At 41.2% G+C, this 21,114-nt stretch overlaps 1 pseudogene; it reads right to left on the bottom strand.

Moving 5' to 3' along the window:
- Positions 1–2,836: 2,836 nt before the first annotated feature.
- LOC138988575 (probable ATP-dependent RNA helicase DDX4) overlaps positions 2,837–21,114 on the bottom strand; it is a 136,954-nt pseudogene continuing 118,676 nt past the window's right edge.

The raw sequence follows: 21,114 nt of genomic DNA, 5'->3' as shown, positions 1-21,114 counted from the left end.
AGCTGTGAAAAGAAGAGAAGTGAAAAGCAAAGGAGAAAAGGAAAGATATAAACATCTGAATGCAGAGTTCCAAAGAATAGCAAGAAGAGATAAGAAAGCCTTCTTCAGCAATCAATGCAAAGAAATGGAGGAAAACAACAGAATGGGAAAGACTAGGAATCTCTTCAAGAAAATTAGAAATACCAAAGGAACATTTCATGCAAAGGTGAGCTCGATAAAGGACAGAAATGGTATGGACCTAACAGAAGAAGAAGATATTGAGAAGAGATGGCAAGAATACACAGAAGAACTGTACAAAAAAGATCTTCACGACCCAGATAATCATGATGGTGTGATCACTGACCTAGAGCCAGACATCCTGGAATGTGAAGTCAAGTGGGCCTTAGGAAGCATCACTATGAACAAAGCTAGTGGAGGTGATGGAATTCTAGTTGAGCTCTTCCAAATCCTGAAAGATGATGCTGTGAAAGTGCTGCACTCAATATGCCAGCAAATTTGGAAAACTCAGCAGTGGCCACAGGACTGGAAAAGGTCAGTTTTCATTCCTATCCCAAAGAAAGGCAACGCCAAAGAATGCTCAAACTACTGCACAATTGCACTCATCTCACACACTGGTAAAGTAATGCTCAAAATTCTCCAAGCCAGGCTTCAGCAATATGTGAACCGTGAACTTCCAGATGTTCAAGCTGGTTTTAGAAAAGGCAGAGGAACCAGAGATCAAACTGCCAACATCCGCTGGATCATAGAAAAAGCAAGAGAGTTCCAGAAAAACATCTATTTCTGCTTTATTTACTATGCCAAAGGATGGAGATATACATGTGCAAATGGCTGATCCATTCTGCTGTACAGTAGAAACTAACAACATTGTAAAGCAAATATACTCCAATAAAAATTAATTTTTTTAAACTTCTGATTCAGTTCTATGTATATATATTCTACTTCATGTTTCCTATTGTGGTTTATTACAGGATATTGAACATAGTTCTCTGTGCTATACAGCAGGACCTTGTTGTGTATCCGTTCTGTATATGATAGCTTGCATCTGCTAATTCCAAACTCCCAACCCATCCCTTGCCCCCTTGGAAACCACAGATCTGTTCTATATGTCTGTCAACACATTTTTAATATTCTATTATATTGGACAAGGAGTTATACTTAGGATTTTAGGGAAACAAAAACTGAAGAAAATGACTATGCCACTAAATTGTTGGCCTTATGCCTTGGCCTTTTTTTTTAATGCCTTAATCATTTCACATTTAAGTTCCTTCATTTGTAAAATATAGATAATAACAGTATCTATTCCATGGAATCTTTGTAAGGACCAAGTTATTTCTACACTAAGGCATGTAGAACAATACCCAGTACTTAATTATATGTATTAGCTGTTATTAATAATGATCGTTATATCTTCTTTGGATAATGTGATGTATCAACAATTAAAATATCAAATAAATTAACTCAGAAATTTAGAGCAGTAGAAATATGGATATTGTCAAATATTTAAGAATAAATCCTAGGTGTTGTGAGGCTTGAAACTTACACAAGCCTCAGAAAGAGGCACTCTTCATAAGAAAATAAATACAAATTTACAATTATAAAATTAGGAATGAAGGATGCTTACATTAGCACAACTCAGAAAGTTAAAACATAGATATGTGCCTCAGCAGGTGAGTTGTTAAAAAAAAAATAGTGGGACATTCATACAATAGAATACCAAAAAGTCATTTGTAATAATGAGGTTTGCACTAACATGGGAAGGGCTGAATATTAAGTGAGAAAAGCAAGGTGCATTTTAGCGGGTATGCTAAGTGGTCTAGCCAACATTCATTGCTTCAATTTTGCTTACTAAGAGATCTTAGTATTCCTTAGTTGGGAGGCAATGTGCAATTTTTCTTTAAGGAAAGTTAGACAAATACCACAGATAGGCCAAGCAAAATCACAGGTAGATGTTTGGGTGGAAAACTGACATACCTTTCGCTGGAAAACACCTTTCTTTCTAGAAAGGGCAAAGAAAGTTGATTCTCTTGAGTTGTGCCTGTTTCCACATGTTTCGTCTTTCTGTGATCATCCTGAGGTCAGTGAACAGGACAAGAGGGGTCAAGTAAACTAGACGGAGGGGAGGACACCTCACAGCTTGTTCCTAAGGATTCAGGAAGGGCGAGTTCATACTAAGGGAAGGACACCTCCCAGACCGTTATCATGGATTCAGGAGGGGCAAGTTCATGTTAGCAGAGTTCTGTGTCACAGACTGGAAGTAAGACCTTTATATTCCCATTGCACAAAAATTTTTTTCCATCTGTGACTTAAAAAACATTTTGTCATCTATTCTTGTTACTCTCTATTCTCTCCCCATGGAAACTGTAGAAAGGAAGAAAGTGAAGTCGCTCAGTCATGTCTGACTCTTTGCGACCCCATGGACTGTAGCCTACCAGGTTCCTCCATCCAAGGGATTATCCAGGCAAGAGTACTGGAGTGGGTTGCCATTTCCTTCTCCAGAGGACCTTCCCAACCCAGGGATTGAACCTGGGTCTCCCGCATTGTAGGCAGACGCTTAACCATCTGAGCCACCAGGGGAGTCTATGGAAACTGTAAGCTGCTTTCAAAAAAATTTTTTTTTCAAGATGAGTGCTTTAATCTTTCCAGTTAACATCATTTGTATCAGTAAGTATAATATTTTTAGATCACACATTAGTCAGTAAAGATTTATTTTTTTGAGGGTCTGAGTAAGAACAGGAAGACAGGAAATATAGAATGTCAGACTTCACACTTGAATTAAAACTTAAAATTGTTTCCTTCTTTGCAGCAAAACTATACTACAGACTTATGTGTTTTAGCTTTAATCCCATGACTCATCATGGATTGGATTGGGACTTTGTGAAAAAGAAAATCTTGCTACATTCAGAGTGCTTATGCCCTGATAATTCTTTTCCATATCATTGGATGCAAACATATTTCCTCTTGTAATGTCACTGAAGCCAGGAACACTTGTGCTCAAGGCATGTTCTTCCAGCCGTTCAGAGCACCCTGATGAGCTTCTGGAAGTACTTTCATTGGAGGTTGTGCCGCGTGGTTATCTGAGCATCAAAAAAGGAAATAGCTCTGCAAGGGTTCCCACGTTGACCAGTACACCAGATTCAATGAACACATTCATCAATAGATCATCAGAATGGATAACAAATCAGATACTTTCAATATCCAGCCCTTTGGCAGCTGCTGTAGTAGCTGCAAGAACTGGGCACTTTCCACAATGAAAATCCCCAAGTTTGCTCTCTCTGTTCCAGACCACCGTGAATATGTATGGTTGCTGCTTTTTCCTGGCAAAGAAAAGTTACAGTAAAATCTTCTTTCTTCTCAGTCTCAACAAAAGCCATAGTTTTTTTTGTTTGTTTGTTTGTTTTTAATCACCTATGTTTTACAGAATTTCTACAGGTTTTTCTTATTTTGAGTACTAGCCAGCTGGGAGAATGGTCTCTTGCTCTACTTGCTTATCCAACAGCCACAAACAAATAGTTTAACTTCTAAAACCCCTCAGCCAAGCTTTGAATTTCCTCTGGGAAAACTGCACTGAACATAAGGGTTTGATGTTCATTCAATTGCTGGGCAGGAAATTAGATTTTTATTTCTGGTCCAGAATCCATATCCAGCATGCAGTCAGCTTCATCTAAAATTAAATATTTAAGTTCTCTGAGACTGGTGTTTTCTTTATCTATGATATCTGTTAGTCTTCTAGAAGTAGCACATAATAATCTCAGCCTTGTAATGTCTGAGAGAGACAGGGGCCACCATTCATGATTCAGGCACTCTGTTAGACAACCCACAGACTTTTTTGCTTTTATTCTTTGCTTTTATAGGGAGTACTTTTTCACTTTACATACAATGAAACAGAGGCCTGGAGAGGTTAGATAATTTATCTTCTAAGTAGCAGAAGCAGGAACCATCTGGGACTTTATGGACAATGCTAATCTGAGAACTAGAAATGCTAACAGGAATCTTTATAAAATTGGTCTGCATTTTGAAGCATTCCTGTCTCTTGTGCCAAAGAGAGGTTGCCCCAACCTTCCTATGAAGTGAAAAGAGAAACACTGTGCTCCCCTGTTTCTGTAGTTAGGATGGGCTTTAGTTAAACCCAAAGGCAGGCAAAGTGGGACTCAGGGCCTTCTCCATCTCCGCACTTGGCGGCCTCTGCTTAGCACCATCCATGTGGTCACCCGGAACCTGAGTCTGGGCCAGCTTCCAGAATTAACTCCACTTCCCTTGTCTTAGCTGTTGGTCCTGGAGGGAAGGTAATCACAGAAGAGCATTGTCATGAGGAAGTTTAGTTCATAGAATTTGGAAACAAACAGACTGGGCTTGAAAAACAGGTCCTCCACTTCTTAGTTCTGTCACTTTGGATAATGCAAGTACTCATTCCAAAAATTTGGAATATGGAAAGTTCCTCACATGGTTGTATAAGCATTAGAGATGATGTAGATGAATGATGAGGCTCACAGTAGGTACCATTAAGATATGGCTGCTACTCACAGTTGATAGCAGAAGTTTGGGTAGATATGAAACCAAGGAAAGAAGAGAAGGGAAAAACAAGGGAGAAAGGGAAAGGTACTCCAAACGGAATGCAGAGTTCCAGAGAACAGCAAGGAGAGGCAAGAAGGTCTTCTTCTATGAACAGTAAAAAGAAATAGAGGAAAACAACAGAGACCTCTTCAAGAAAAATGGAAATATCAAAGGAATATTTCATCCAAAGATGGGCACAATAAAGGGAAGAAATGGTAAAGACCTAATAGAAGCAAAAGAGATTAAGAAGAGATAAAAAGAATACACAGAATAACTGGATGAAAAAGATCTTAATGACCTGGATAACTAAGATGGTGTAGTCTCTCACTCAGAGCCAGACATCCTGGAGTGTGAAGTCAAGTGGGCCTTAGGAAGCGCTGCTGCCAATAAAGCTAGTGGAGGTGATGGAATTCCAGCAGAACTATTTAAAATCTTAAAAGATGATGCTATTGAAGTGTTGCACTCAATTTGTCAGCAAATTTGGAAAACTCAGCAGTGGCCATAGGACTGGAAAAAGTCAATCCTCAACCCAGTTCCCAAGAAAGGTGGTACTAAAGAATGTTCAAACTACCAGACAATTGCACTCCTCTCCCATGCTAGTAAGGTTATGCTCAAAATTCTCCAAGCTAGGTTTCAGCATTATGTGAACCAAGAACTTCCAGATGTTCAAGCTGGGTTTATAAAAGGTAGAGGAACCAGAGATCAAATTGCCACCATTTTCTGGATCATAAAGAAAGTAAAGGAATTCCAGCAAAACATCTACCTCTGTTTAATTGACTACGCTAAATCCTTTGACTGTGTGGATCACAACAAAATGTGGAAAACTCTTAGAGAGATGGGAATACCAGACCACCTTACCTGTCTCCTGAGAAAGCTGAATACAGGTCCAGAATCAACAGTTAGAACTCTGTATGGAACAACTGACTGGTTCAGGATTGAGAAAGGAGTATGACAAGGCTGTTTATTATCATACTGTTTATTTAATTTATAGGCAGACCACATCATGCAAAATGCTGGGCTGGATGAGTTACAAGCTGGAATCAAGATTGCTGGGAGAAATATTAACAACCTCAGATATGTGGATGATACCACTCTACTGGCAGAAAGCGAAGAGGAACTAAAGAACCTCTTGATGAGGGTGAAGGAGGAGAGTGAAAAAGTAGGCTTAAAACTCAATATTGAATAAACTATGATCATGGCATCCAATCCCATCAGTTCATGGCAAATAGAAGGGGGAAATGTGGAAGCAATGACAGATTTCCTCTTCTTGGGCTCTAAAATCACTGTGGATGGTGACTGCAGCCATGGAATTAGAAAATTATTGCTTCTTGGCAGGAAAGCTATGGCAAACCTAGACAGTGTGTTAAAAGTCCAAGAAATCACTTTGCAGACAAAGGTTCATACAGTCAAAGCTACGGTCTTTCCAGTAGTCATGTACAAATATGAGAGCTGGACCGTAAAGAAGGGAGAGTGCTGAAGAACTGATGCTTTCAAACTGTGGTACTGGAGAAGACTCTTGAGAGTTCCTTGAAAAGCAAGGAGATCAAACCAGTCAATCTTAAAGGACATCAACCCTAAATACTCTTTGGAAGGACTGATGCTGAAGCTGAAGCTCCAATTCTTTGGCCACCTGACTTGGAAAGCTGACTCATTGAAAAAGACCCTGATGCTGGGAAAGACTAAAGGCAGAAGGAGAAGGGGACGACAGAGGATAAGATGGTTGGATGACATCACTGATGCTATGGACATGAACTTGGGCAAACTCCAGGAGATGGAGAGGGACAGAGAAGCCTGGTGTGCTGCAGTCCATGGGGTTTCAAAGAGTTGGAAGTGACTTGGTGACTGAACAACAACAACAAAATGAAGCCAATACTTTTCCAACAAAAAAATAAAAGAAAAAATTTAGGGATTTGTGATGTTACTAGAGTCAAAAGCATATCCTTAGATAATTTATAGTCACCCCAGTTTAAAATGAAAAATATGTACATTTGAAACTCTCTCTCAACTTGGGCTTACCTTGCCTACTTTGTATTGTCACCTTCATTTGCTCTTCTTTGGAGATTTTCTACCTTGAAAACGAGATTGGATCAGCCTCTCTTTAACAGATGTCCCTTTTATTGGCACTGAGGTCGTATAAAGTGAGAATGGGACACTGTCCAATGTCTGTCCTCCCTCAACTTGGAAACAGAGGGAAAACTCCCATGCAAGTGTCGGGAGACAGTTCCCTATGGAGCTCTTGGGTTTCTGCAAAATTCACAAGCAGAACTAGCTGCCCTTTCATTCTCATTTTAGAGGGAAAGCCTTAAGACAGCATTGGCGTTTCCACGTGGAGCAAAGCATGGGCTTGTTTATTGTCCTGTGTAAAGATAGCGCTTCCCTTGGGGGCTAAAGTTGTCAGGTTTGCTCTGAGGCCATCAATAGACTCAGATTCTCTGTACTCCGGATTCCACTGCTTGCTCTGTATCCGCCTGGGCTCTGCCTCCACAGCTTGGGACTGAGGAGCAGGGAGAACCAATCTGAACATCAATCTTGGGTTGCTTGCTGTGCTGTGATTAATGAAGTCATTGTCTCTAATCCAGGACTCTCTTGTCTTCTGCCAGCATGAAACTGACAGGCCAACTTGTGAGCTTGAGAGGAGATAAAAATTCACAGTTCTTGGCACAGAGCATGTGAAAACTCTGAAATGTGCTGTTGTCAGCTCAGAGGACTCAGGAATTTCTTCTGCTTATGGAGTACGGGTGGCTTAGGGCAACTGTCACAGGAGAGGTAACACCTGAACTACATCTTGAAAGATGAGAAGTTGGCCAAGTGGGATGAACACCAAGAAGAAGAAATGAGACATAGGTATGCACATGTTTTTGAGAAACTGGAATGTTTGAGTTCAAATTGCAAGGGAGTGGGCATGGCAAGAAGTTATCTAAAAAGCAGTCTGGGACTACTCTGAGTAAAGAAAGAAGAAAGCCTGATCTCTGGATTTTCTGCTCTACTGAACAGTCTCATGTGAACAGTCTCACTTTACTAGCACAGCAGCTTTTTTAGGTGTTACTAGCCTGGAGAATCCCAGGGACGGGGGAGCCTGGTGGGCTGCCGTCTATGGGGTCGCACAGAGTCGGACACGACTGACGTGACTTAGCAGCAGCAGCAGCAGCCTTTTTGAAGAAATTAAGTCTCAGAAAGTTTAACTTCTCTAAGAATAATCAGTTAATAAATACTAGAAGGATAATATAAAACCAATGTTCTTTCTTTCGGCCACTCAGTGAGGAGCTTTCGATTCTTACTCTGTAGGTAACATCAGGAACCGTCTGTTTTCTGTTGCTGTTGTTTGTTCACTTTCCTTTTTCTTTCAGGTCAGGGTGTCCTAATCAAGAACATCATAGTTGGACAATTTAGAAGCAGCATGAGGCTTTTGAATAGGGGTAATCTGGCAAGAGTGGGTAGTTACAAGATAATTTTAATGATGCACTTGAGTATTTTTAAGGGGTCTGGAACTGGGTATATGGAAAAGAGAATAATTAATGGACTTTGGAAACGTAGTATATCAGTTCAGTTCAGTTCAGTCACTCAGTCGTGTCCGACTCTTTGCGACCCCATGAATCACAGCACGCCAGGCCTCCCTGTCCAACACCAACTCCCAGAGTCCACCCAGACTCACGTCCATCGAGTCAGTGATGCCATCCAGCCATCTCATCCTCTGTCGTCCCCTTCTCCTCCTGCCCCCAATCCCTCCCAGCATCAGAGTCTTTTCCAATGAGTCAACTCTTCGCATGAGGTGGCCAAAGTACTGGCGTTTCAGCTTTAGCATCATTCCTTCCAAAGAAATCCCAGGGCTGATCTCCTTCAGAATGGACTGGTTGGCTCTCCTTGCAGTCCAAGGGACTCTCAAGAGTCTTCTCCAACACCACATTTCAAAAGCATCAATTCTTCAGCGCTCAACCTTCTTCACAGTCCAACTCTCACATCCATACATGACCACAGGAAAAACCATGTAGTATATAATAAAGATGAAATGATTTTAAAAAGGCACAGAGCTTATAGCTGGAATGACTGTATAATTTCAATTAACTGAAATAGGTGATTGTAGTTAAGGAATTTTGAGGGACAACATTACTAAGTTCATAGAACAAGGGAGATGACAAACAGTACATTTCTTTATTTTTAATTAATTAATTTTAATTGGAGGCTAATTGCTTTACAATATTGTGGTAGATTTTGCCATACATTGACATGAATCAGCCACGGGTGTACATGTGCCCCCCCATCCTGAACCCCCTCCCACCTCCCTCCCCATCCCATCTGTCAGAGTTGTTCCAGTGCACCAGCTTTGAGTGCCCTGCTTCATGCATCGAACTTGGACTGGTGATCTATTTCACATATGGTAATATACATGTTTCAATACTATTTTCTCAAATTACCCCACCCTTGCCTTGGACACCCACAGAGTCCAAAAGTCTGTTCTTTATATCTCTGTCTCTTTTGCTGTCTCCCATGCAGGGTCATCACTACCATCTTTCTAAATTCCATATGTATGTGCTAAAATTTTGTATTGGTGTTTTTCTTTCTGACTTTCTTCACTTTGTATAACAGGCTCCAGTTTCATCCACCTCAGTAGAACTGACTCAGATATGTTCTTTTTAATGGCTGAGTAATACTCCATTGTGTATACGTACCACAGCTTTCTTATCCATTCATCTGCTGATGGACATCTAGGCTGCTTCCATGTCCTAGCTATCATAAACAGTGCTGTGATGAACACTGGGGTACATGTGTCTCTTTCAATTCTGGTTTCCTCGGTGTGTATGCCCAGCAGTGGGATTGCTGGGTCGTATGGCAGTTCTCTTTCCAGTTTTTTAAGGTATCTCCACACTGTTCTCCATAGTGGCCATGCTAGTTTGCATTCCCACCAACAGTGTAAGAGGGTTCCCTTTTCTCCGCACCCTCTCCAGCATTTATTGTTTGTAGACTTTTTGATAGCAGTCATTCTGACTGGCGTGAGATGGTACCTCATTTTGGTTTTGATTTGCATTTCTCTGATAATGAATGGTGTTGAGCATCTTTTCATGTGTTTGTTAGCCATCTGTATGTCTTCTTTGGAGAAATGTCAAACAGTATAAGTTTTGGAATAAGAAATGTTCAACTTTTCATTGAGTAGACAAGTTATTGTTTCCATTGGTAATTACAGTCTAATAATTAAAATTATTAAATCTTGCAGAGACAGCATTTAACAAACGTGTTTTCCTCCCAGCAAGAAACAGAAACACATGAGAAATGTTACTGAGTTAGTTGCCTGGACCTGTGCTGGGGACCTAACCAGGGCTGAGACCCCTTGTTTCAGCCATGGAGGTTCTTTTTCTGCTCAGATTCACATAGCCAGTAATGAAATGAATGCTGAGACTGAAACAGCACAAGTTTTATTCAATGTTGAAAGAATGCTGAAGCAGAAACTTAGTTTGCAAATTAACTTCTCAATTCAGTTGGGATAGAGGTACTGCATGAATATGAGGGTCAAGATAAAGGAAAGGGAACTGGAAAGAGTGGGAGGAGCATTCATGACCTATCTGAGAACAGAAGTGTGGTTTGGACCTGGAATTGACGCAGCACCACCCTTCAGTCTTTGTGTGAGCTTCTCCGGTTGTCATGGATTCAATTGCCAACCGTTATGGCACTGGTGGATGCCTCTTCAGCATGCTCACATTATTACAATGAGTGCATAATGAGGATGCAATCTAATGGAAGCCAGATCTTCTGCCACCTTGGATTTGGTTCTAACTTCTTGTTGTTCAGTTGCTCATTCATGTCTGACTCTTTGCGACCCCATGGATTACAGCATGCCAGGCTTTTCTGTCCTTCACTATCTCCCAAAGCTTTTTCAAATTCATTTCCATTGAGTCAATGATGCCATCCAAACATCTCATCCTCTGTCTCCCTCTTCTTCTGCCCTCAATCTTTCTCAACATCAGGGTCTTTTCAAATGAGTAGGCTCTTCGAATCAGGTGGCCAAAGTATTGGAGTTTCAGCTTGAGCATCAGTCCTTCCAATGAATATTCAGGGCTTATTTCCTTTAGGATGGACTGGTTGGATCTCCTTGCAGTCCAAGGGACTCTCAAGAGTCTTCTCCAGTGCCACAGTTCAAAAGCATCAATTCTTTGACACTCAATCTTGTTTATGGGCCAAATCTCACATCCGTACATGTCTACTAGAAAAACCATAGCTTTAACCGTATGGACCTTTGTCAGCAAAGTGATGTCTCTGCTTTTTAATATGCTGTCTAGGTTTGTCATAGCTTTTCTTCCAAGGAACAAGTGTCTTTTAATTTCATTATTCTAACTAATTCTTGTTTTTCTCTTTGCAACTTCCTCCTGAAACTTAGATAAAAGCAATTGGTTTCCATTTGAGGGAGGCGCATGATGGCAAAGCAACAGAGTTGGTAACACATAGACTTTGTAAGAAGGATTAGAAAGCTAATTTACCCACTCCACCTTTCACTGTATTTCATTAAATATAACTAGTAATATTATTACCTGGCTTGTGGCTCAGGCGGTAAAGAATCTACCTGTAATGCAGAGATACAGGTTTGATCCCTGGGTCTGGAAGATCCTCTGGAGGAGGAAATGGCAGCCCACTCCAGTATTCTTGCCTGGAGTATCCCATATTATTTCAATTTTTCACTGAAATAATGGTTTCTGTCACCAACTAAACAATTTTGACTCAAAACAATGGAGGGATTTTCTTTTTTTTAATACCCTCTCATCACTTCCCTCTGAAACTCCCTGCAAGAGTTGAGTTCTGGAAAATATCTGAAGTAAGGATTTCTTGTGAGGAGGAAAAAGACCAACATTTCTGTAACTTTGGTGATTGACTTCACTTATTTTTTAAATAAAACCTGAATTATTCATACTACCTGTGGATTTAAAAGTATTTCTCTTATAATTTTTAAAAATGTAGCTTTTCTTTGAAAATGAAAATGAAAAGGTTTTTTTTAACAAATCTTGTTGTCAAGTCTAAAGAGTTTGTATATGCACACAGTAAGTTTTAGATCACTGTTTAATCAGTGCTCCGGTTAACTGGCTGATTCACCATCTCCACTAATGCCAGGATAAAATTTCTCACTTTTTGATAGGGACAACTGGCTGAATGTAAACCAAAGTTCATTCATTCTGATATATTGTTAACAGCTGACTCATTCTCAAGTATTTTTTTTTTCCTCTGTGTGTGTAAACCACAAATATAAGAAAGAGAGAGAGAAATAATAGCACAGTGGGAGCTATTACATGGTGTGTATGTTAGTCACTTAGTCATGTCCAACTCTTTGTGAGGCTCCTCTGTCCAAGGAATTCTCCAAGCAAGAATACTGGAGTGGGTTGCTATTTCCTTCTCCAGGGGATCTTCCCGACCCAGGGATTGAACCCAGGTCTCCTGAATTGCAGGCAGATTATTTTCTGTCTGGGCCACCAGGGAAACCCTGGGGTGTAGAAATGAGCACTTGAAAGGGTGATTTCTTTATCACCCTGCAATGCAATTTACTCCTCAAATTACTGTATACAAATATTCTTGATGATGGTTTGAATATTTACATTTGAAAGTAAGAGTATTTCTTTTTTACATTATAAGCTTAAAATTAGCAGTGCTAATGTCATCAGTAGAATGGTGATTTCCTCAGTTCTTGTCCTCTTGAGGGAAAGAATTCAGATGAGAAACATAGAAGAATTTTAGGTAGCAAGAGTTTTAAGCAAAGCAAAGGTATGCTCCTGAGAAAGGATGGGAGTGGGCTGTATAGAAATGAGAAGCAGCCTTGCAGTGGGGCAGGATTGGGTTTTTTTAGAGTGGTAGTCCCTTCCTGTGTCCTGTTTCATTTGACTGACAACTTGATTGATAACTTTAGGTTATATTGTATAACTTTTCTCCTAGTGCACAGGTGCTTATCCATAAGCACCCAAGTGAAACCAATGGTTGGATGGGGGGCAAAAACCATAAGGCTAACTTATTACAAATATGGTAAAGGAACCCCAGGTTTGAGTCACCGTTTAGGCCTTGATGCACCTGAACCAACCTGTCCTGGTGATTTTATCTTGCTTGGTCCTGTTATGGCTGCAAACTTAGTGGTGGTCCTCAGCCACAACGGGACGTCTCTGGGTATGTTCTGATCATGAGTGTCCATGTAGGGGAGGGAAAGATGACCCTATCCAAGAAAGGGCAGGACCTGCTTATGTCTGACTAACTACTTAGTAATCTCCCTTCGGGAGTTGGGACCCTAATATGTTTGGGAAGGTGAATGTTGTCTCTCTCTGTCTACTTCCTGCTGAAAAGGATTGTAGAGGGGTTTAGGGTCGCTCCTCTTGTGACTGTTGGGTCCCTGTCCACTTGTTCTAGGGGCTGATCCACGGTCCCACATAGAATGACGTTGTCTCTTGGGTGTTGATAGACCAATACCCTTGACTGAGGACCATCTGAAGTCATTGCCTGCTACATCCAAAGTTGCTCCAGGCTCTGTCCTCATGATGATGGTCCTTGATTAGGAAGCTAGCCAGAGCTGAGGGGCACTTCAGCTCAAGGCCAGCCTTCAGTCAGTGGCTGACCCAAGGTCCCTTTAGACTAAGGGGCAGTCTCTCTTCCAAGGGCTGAACTTGTTTGGCGCCATGGCTTACAGGGCTTCTAAGTCTCCAGCCGATCTGTCTTCCAGTGACCCGGTTTCCCACAGGGATGGCTCTTGCCGACGGAGCCTTCTGTGGGCACCCAGGAGTTGAGTGTCAGGCTTATAATGTTGCCAACAGTTGGGCCTGCCTTTTATCCTTGTGTTTCTCCTTCTCCCTCTCCTTCTCCTGTCTCCATTGTACAGAGATGGGTGCCCTAAGGAGCTCTGGGGAGGCAATGTTTGGTCCCAAGGTCATCTTTTGTATTTTCCTCCTATGTCTTGGGCAGCCCATGAGATGAAGCAGTCAATAATCCAAATTAATATACTCTATGAGTACTTCTCTCGCTCAGTTGTAGGTGGTGAGATTTCCTTGTGGTCCTTGGTTTATAGCGGCCGGTTGCCTGTAATTAACAGGTTTTAGTCTACATTTACCTTGTTTATATTTACTTTACATTGTTTTAGTCCCTCAACCAGGCAGAAGAGAAAGTGGTCCATCCAGGTTAACTTGAAGCAGGAGATAGACGCAAGGCTAGGCATTTACAACTAGCCTCCTGTTTTCATTTCTTGGGGCAAGAAAAAGATAGTTTATTCTGGACACTTGTAACTAGACTCCTGTTTGTATTTCCTGAAACAGGAGATAGGTGGGCCCCAGGTTAAATATTTACAATCAGCCTCCTGTTTGCTCTCCAAAATGGAAGTAACAACTAAAGAAGGGTAAATAGTCAGGTTTTGTCTCATACAGAAACCTTAAGATAACAGTTATGCCAGGTGTGAAGAGGGGCTAACCCTCGTTTGAGTAAAGGATTAAGAGGTCATACGTTTCCCATGCTTGGGGCAAGGGAGACACGTGGGGTCCAAGGAGCCCAACACAACTTAGTGACTGAACAACAAGAAAGGCTTCTTGAGGATGGAAAAGGAGGGGTTCTGTTCAGTCCCTAAGTCATGTCTGACTCCTTGTGACCCTGTAGACTGCAGCACACCAGGCTTCCCTGTCCTTCTCTATTTCTTGGACTTTGCTCAGACTTATGTCTATTGAGTTGGTGATGTCATCCAACCATCTTATCCTCTGTCATCCCCTTCTCTTCCTGCGTTCAAACTTTCCCAGCATCAGGGTCTTTTCCAATGAGTCAACTCTTCACATCAGGCGGCCAAAGTACTGGAGCTTCAGCATCAGTCCTTCCAATGAATATTCAGAGTTGATTTCCTATAGGATGGACTGGTTAGATCTCCTTGCAGTCCAAGGGACTCTCAAGAGTCTTCTCCAGCACCACAGTTTGAAAGCATCAATTCTTTGGCTCTCAGCCTTCTTTCTGGTCCAACTCTCACATCTGTACATAACGACTGGAAAAACCATGGCTTTGAGTATATGGACCTTTGTAGGCAAAGTGATGTCTCTGCTTTTTAACATGCTATCTAGGTGTGTCACAGTTTTTCTTCCAAGGAGCAGGCATCTTTTAATTTTGTGGCTGCAGTCACCATCCACAGTGATGTTGGAGCCAAAGAAAATAAAATCTGTCACTGTTTCTATTTTTTCCCCATCTATTTTTCATGAAGTGATGGGACCAAATGCCATGACCTTAGTTTTTTTTTTTTTTTTTTTTAATATTGAGTTTTAAGCCGGCTTTTCCACTCTCTTCTTTCACTCTCCTCAAGAGGCTCTTTAGTTCTTCTTCACTTTCTGCCATAAGGGTGGTTTTATCTGCATATCTGAGGTTATTGATATTTCTCCTGCAATACTGATTCCAGCTTGTAAGTCATCTAGCCCAGGGTATTGCATGATGTGCTCTGCATAGAAGTTAAATAAGCAGGGTGACAATATACAGCCTTGACATACTCATTTCCCGATTTTGAACCAGTCCATTGTTCCATGTCTGCTTCTAACTGTTGCTTCTTGTATTGCATACAGGCTTCTCAGGAGACAGGAGGGGGCACACCTCATAATATGTGATGCTAATTCGTGATCCCATAGGCCTCTGGGGCTAGAATCCATCTTGGAAAAAAAGTTGAGCTCAAATGTTGGGAAGGGTCCTAAACTCAAAGGTCATGGTTAGATGCCTAAATTTGTCTAGCTATGTAAGACAAAAGTCATAAAAATTATAATCATATTTAGCAATTCATTTAATCCCATGTCGTTAATTTTTGTTCTCTTTGAGTGCAGTTTTTCCATTAGTTTTGTTGACCTTGTCTGGTGATTGAGAATGATAGAGACAGTGATGACTTTAAGAACTTTGTGAGGTTTTTGTTAAGGCTTATGTAATTGGCCCAGTGAAGTGGTTACCTTGATCACTGGAGATTGTAGAAAGTACACCCCAAGTGGAAAACATATTTTCTAGCTATTTCTTTTTCTGTGTGAGGGCATTGATAGTTTCCAGTGAATGGTGTTGGATTCGTGATCTCCGAAGGAGAAGATGTACCTTCGGGACTAGGGGCCAGGCTTGATCACTCAAGAGCTTTTGTGTAGCAGAGTTTTATTAAAGGAAGAAAAGGGACAGAAGAAGCTTCTGACACAGACATCAGAAGGGGAATGGAGAGTGCCCCCCTCACTAGTCTTATCAAGGTTTTATATACTTTTACCAGATCCACTCCCACAACATACATCTTAAATTAACATTGAAACTAACAATAGAAAGACCTCACCAGATCTACCCTAGTCAGAAGGCTGTTGTTAAGGAGAAACACGTCCTGAACAAGATACATTGTGGGGACTTCCCTGCTGGTCCAGTGGCTAAGACTCTGTGCTCCCAACACAGGGAGCTTGAGTTCGATCCCTGGTCAGGGAATTAGATCCCAAATGCTGCAACTAAGACAGAAATAAATAAATAAATAAATATTTTTAAAAAAAGATACCTTGTTATATTGACTAAGACAAAGCAATGTAGAGAAAAAGCGTGTCCTTTTCTCCTCCTTGAGAACTCCAGACCCCTATCTCCTCCTTGAGAGCTTGGGACCCCTTTCTCCTCCTCAGGGACCCCAGACTTCTTATCAAGTTGCCTAGGGATTGACTCTCACATTATTAGCCCTACAGCCAAGGAAGGCTTTAACTCATCAAATAAATAAACGAAGTTTGCCAGGGAGCCTGGACAAGCGAAGTGGCCATCTTGGCTTTCCCATAGCCCTGGCTATTTGATTTACAGTTCTTGTTTACACATTCAAATTCTCTGATTTAGGAGTAGACTGTTGCCATGCTACAAGGACATCAGGATGGCAAAAGTCTGACAATGAGGGGTTAATCTTTTCATAGAAGTGTCAAGAAAAACTTCCTTCTCTTAACAGAGAGAAAAAAAAAGTCAAATTCCAGCATTGTATTAGCTCATTATTAATAACAAAATTCAATTACCTAATTAAATTCAATCTAGTCTTAATCTTGAAAATGTACAGATTTTTTCCTCAAAGTTCCTTTTTCACAAATTGTCTTTACTTTCTGGATCCTTATTAATTTGTCCTAGCTTTTCCCCATGCATAGGGTTTCCCAATAGCTGATAGCTCAATGGGTAAAAAATCCTCCGGCAATGCAGGAGACGGCAGATGCAGGCTGGACCCCTGGGTCAGGAAGATCCCCTGGAGGAGGGAATGGCAACCCACTGCCGTATTCTTGCCTGTAAAATTTCATGGAAAGAGGAGCCTGGTGGCCTACAGTCCACGGGGTCACAAAGAATCCGACATGACTGAATGACTGAGGACACTCACTCACACACACATGCACACGCACACACACACAGGCAACCAGCTATAGGACAAACTCTTTTTTCCTAAACAAAAGTATCTCTAGTCTACATACCTTCTCTCAAGGACAACATATCCTAATAGTTTGAAACACTGAAATGCTTCCCTTATCATTTAGCAGCTTTAATTATGTATTATAATTTTTTAAACTTTACAAGACCCTAACAAGACTGAGAAACAAGTAACTGAACTATTATATTAGCATTTTCTGATTAGCAAACTTAAGAAAAGACACTTAAAATTTGTATTTGACTTTGACAGCTCAAGTGTTAAATTATTTACCCCACTTTTTCTGAGGAATTGATGCTTTTGAGCTGTGGTGTTGGAGAAGAATCAGTCCATCCTAAAGGAGATCAGTCCTGGATGTTCATTGGATGGACTGCTACTGAAGCTGAAACTCCAATAATTTGGCCACCTGATGCGAACAGCCTGCTCATTGGAAAAGACCCTGATGCTCACAAAGATTGAAGGCGGGAGGAGAAGGGGACGACAGAGGATGAGATGGTTGGATGGCATCACTGACTTGATGGACATGAGTCTGAGTAAACTCCGAGAGTTGGTGATGGACAGGGAGGCCTGGTGTGCTGCGGTCCATGGGGTCACAAAGAGTCCCACAGGACTGAGTGACTGAACTGAACTGAACCCCATTTTCATAATTTCACTTTGAAAAAGATAGGAAGTTAAGGTTTCTGGAAGACTAGGTAGGACATTTGCATTTCAAAAGCATAGGAGGAGAAAGGCAACTTCCCTGTAGGAAGGTGTCTTTGTGTCCTAAAAGACAGAAAAATTGTTTGTTTGTTTTTTCTTAATACTTACAAGCCTCTTAGATAAGTAGGAGAGGTTGTAGGAGTAGTAAAAATGTTGGTGAGCTTCGATGAGTCAAGAAGAGGAACAGGAGCCAGTGGGAAAAAGCTTCCTGAGTTCCAGGGCCTAAATTCTTCAGAGAGGGAGGGAGGGGACCTAAGCACTAAGCCAACAAAACAGATTTTTGTCTTGGAAACAAAAGGAAGAAAAACAAATAGAGCTGAAGGGTAGGGCTGGAGTGCCACAAGACTGAACTATACAGCAGTGACTCAAGGGTGGGGCTGCTGATCAGGATCAGGGGACTCCTCTGCTTTAATCTGATCTTAGATAGTCTCCTAATAAAAAGGCTTCCCGGGTAGCTCAGTAGTAAAGAATCCACCTGCTAATGCAGGAGATGTGGGCTCAATCCCTGGATCGGGAAGATCCCCTAGAGAAGGAAATGGCTACCCACTCCAGTGTTCTTGCCTTTGGAAATCCCATGGACAGAGGAGCCTGGAAGGCTTTAGTCCACGGGGTCGTTGAGGGTCGGACACGACTGAGCGACTTCACTTTCACTTTTCACTTTCATGCATTGGAGAAGGATATGGCAACCCACTCCAATGTGATTGCCTTGAGAATCCCAGGGACGGGGGAGCCTGGTGGGCTGCCGTCTATGGGGTCGCACAGAATCGGACATGACTGAAGCGACTTAGCAGCAGCAGCAGCAGGTTGGTCATACCTTTTCTTCCAAGGAGCAAGTGTCTTTTAATTTCATGGCTGCAGTCACCGTCCACAGTGATTTTGGAGCCCAAGAAAATAAGATCTGTCACTGTTTCCACTTCATGATGCTTAAGTCTTCCCATATCAAATCTTGTTTTGCAAAATGTCTAATTATTCATTTATTTGTTTTTGGTTGCAACGGATCTTCATTGCTGTGCATGGGCTGTCTCTAGTTGCGGCGAGTGGTGGCTACCCTTTGTTATGATGCATGGGCTTCTTGCGGCGGTGACTTCTCTTGTTACAGAGCACAGGCTCTAGGTGCTTGGGCTTTGGTTGCTCTACAGCTTGTGGAATCGTCCCAGACCAGGGCCTGAACTCACATCCCCTGCATGGGCAGGTGGACCCCTATCCAATGTACTAATTCACCCTTCCTCCCCCTATTTTCCCTTTGGTAACCCTAAGTTTGTTTTCTATGTCTTTGAGTCTGTTTCTGTTTTATAAATAAGTTCTTTTGCATCATATTTTAGATTGTACTTATAAATGATGTCATATGGTATTTATCTTTCTTTTTGTGACATCACTTAGTACGATAACCTCTAGGCACAGGCATTCATGTTGACATAAATGGCATCACTCAATTATTTTCTATGGCTGAGTAGTATTCCATTGTGTACAATACCATACCACTTATCCATTAATCTGTTGATGGACATTTAGGTTGCTTCCATGTCTTGACTATGGTAAATAGTGTTACTATGAACATAGGAGTGCATCTATCTTTTCAAATTTTAGTTTTTGGATATACATCCAGGACTGAGGTCCCTTGATTATATGGCAACTTTTAGTTGTTGTTTTTTTTTTTTTTAAATTTTATTTTATTTTTAAACTTTACATAATTGTATTAGTTTTGCCAATTATCAAAATGAATCCGCCACAGGTATACATATGTTCCCCATCCTGAACCCTCCTCCCTCCCTCCCCATACCATCCCTCTGGGTCGTCCCAGTGTACTAGCCCCAAGCATCCAGTACTGTGCATCGAACCTGGACTGGCATCTCGTTTCATACATGATATTTTACATGTTTCAATGCCATTCTCCCAAATCTTCCCACCCTCTCCCTCTCCCATAGAGTCCATAAGACTGTTCTATACATCAGTGTCTCTTTTGCTGTCTCGTACACAGGGTTATTGTTACCAACTTTCTAAATTCCATATATATGTGTTATTATACTGTATTGGTGTTTTTCCTTCTGGCTTACCTCACTCTGTATAATAGGCTCCAGTTTCATCCACCTCAGTAGAACTGATTCAAATGTTTTCTTTTTAATGGCTGAGTAATACTCCATTGTGTATATGTACCATAGCTTTCTTATCCATTCATCTGCTGATGGACATCTAGGTTGCTTCCATGTCCTGGCTATTATAAACAGTGCTGCAATGAACATTGGGGTACACATGTCTCTTTCCCTTCTGGTTTCCTCCGTGTGTATGCCCAGCAGTGGGATTGCTGGATCATAAGGCAGTTCTATTTCCAGTTTTTTAAGGAATCTCCACATTGTTCTCCATAGTGGCTGAACTAGTTTGCATTCCAACCACTATGAGGTACCATTTCACTCCAGTCAGAATGGCTGCGATCCAAAAGTCTACAAATAATAAATGCTGGAGAGGGTGTGGAGAAAAGGGAACCCTCTTACACTGTATATGGCAACTTTTAGTTTTTTTAAGAAGCCTCCATACTGTTTTCCATAGTGGCTACACTAATTTATATTCCCACCAGCAGTGTAGGAGGGTTCCTTTTCTCCACATCCTTTCCAGCATTTGTTATTTGTACACTTTTTATGATGGCCATTTTAACCAGTGTAAGGGGGTGCCTCATTGAAGTTTTGGTTTGCATTTCTCTACTATTTAGTAAGGTTAAGCATTTGAGCATGTTTTTATGTGCCTGCTGCCCATCTTTATGTTTTCTTTGGATAAATGTCTACTTAGTTTTTCTGATATCTTGACTGGTCTCTCTGCTGGTAAATGGACCTTCCAGGGTGAGGGAACTTTTCCTCTTTTACAAGTTCCTCCCAGAGATGGAGGTCCTATCCTGATTCCTTTTTTCCTTTCATCCTTCCCAGCTACATGATGATCTTTCTTGCAACTTTGGATTTATGAGATCTTCTGGCACCGTTCAGCAGGTGTTCTGTGAAGATTGTTCCTTGAAGAGTGAGAGTGAAAGTCACTCAGTAGTGTCCGACTCTTTGCAACCCCATGGACTATACAGTCCATGGAATTATCCAGGCCAGACTACTGGAGTGGGTAGCTATTCCTTCCTCCAGAGGATCTTCCCAACCTAGGGACTGAATCCAGGTCTCCTGCATTGCAGGCGGATTCTTTACCAACTGTGGATGAGCCTGTGAATGTATTTTTGATGTATTTGTGGGAGGAGGTGAGGTCCACACCCTTCTATTCTGCCATCTTGATCTTGCCCTTCTAGGATCATCTTATATTACACACACACACACACACACACAACATTTTTGGTTAAAATTATATTGATAGATAAAATTGGTAAAAATTTCTATCATTAAAATATGGAGTTTTTTCATTTATAAACATTACATCTCTCTCCATTTACTTAGGTCTCCTGTTACATATTTTAATACATTTTCAGATGACATAGCTACATAAAAAGGATATGCTTCAGTTATTTTTGGTTATCAGTT

The sequence above is a fragment of the Bos mutus genome, chromosome 7, assembly GCF_027580195.1.
Source record: "Bos mutus isolate GX-2022 chromosome 7, NWIPB_WYAK_1.1, whole genome shotgun sequence".
Taxonomy (NCBI): Eukaryota; Metazoa; Chordata; class Mammalia; order Artiodactyla; family Bovidae; genus Bos; species Bos mutus.
The sequence above is the reverse complement of the archived record's forward strand: the minus strand, read 5'-3'. Positions and strand labels throughout refer to the sequence as shown.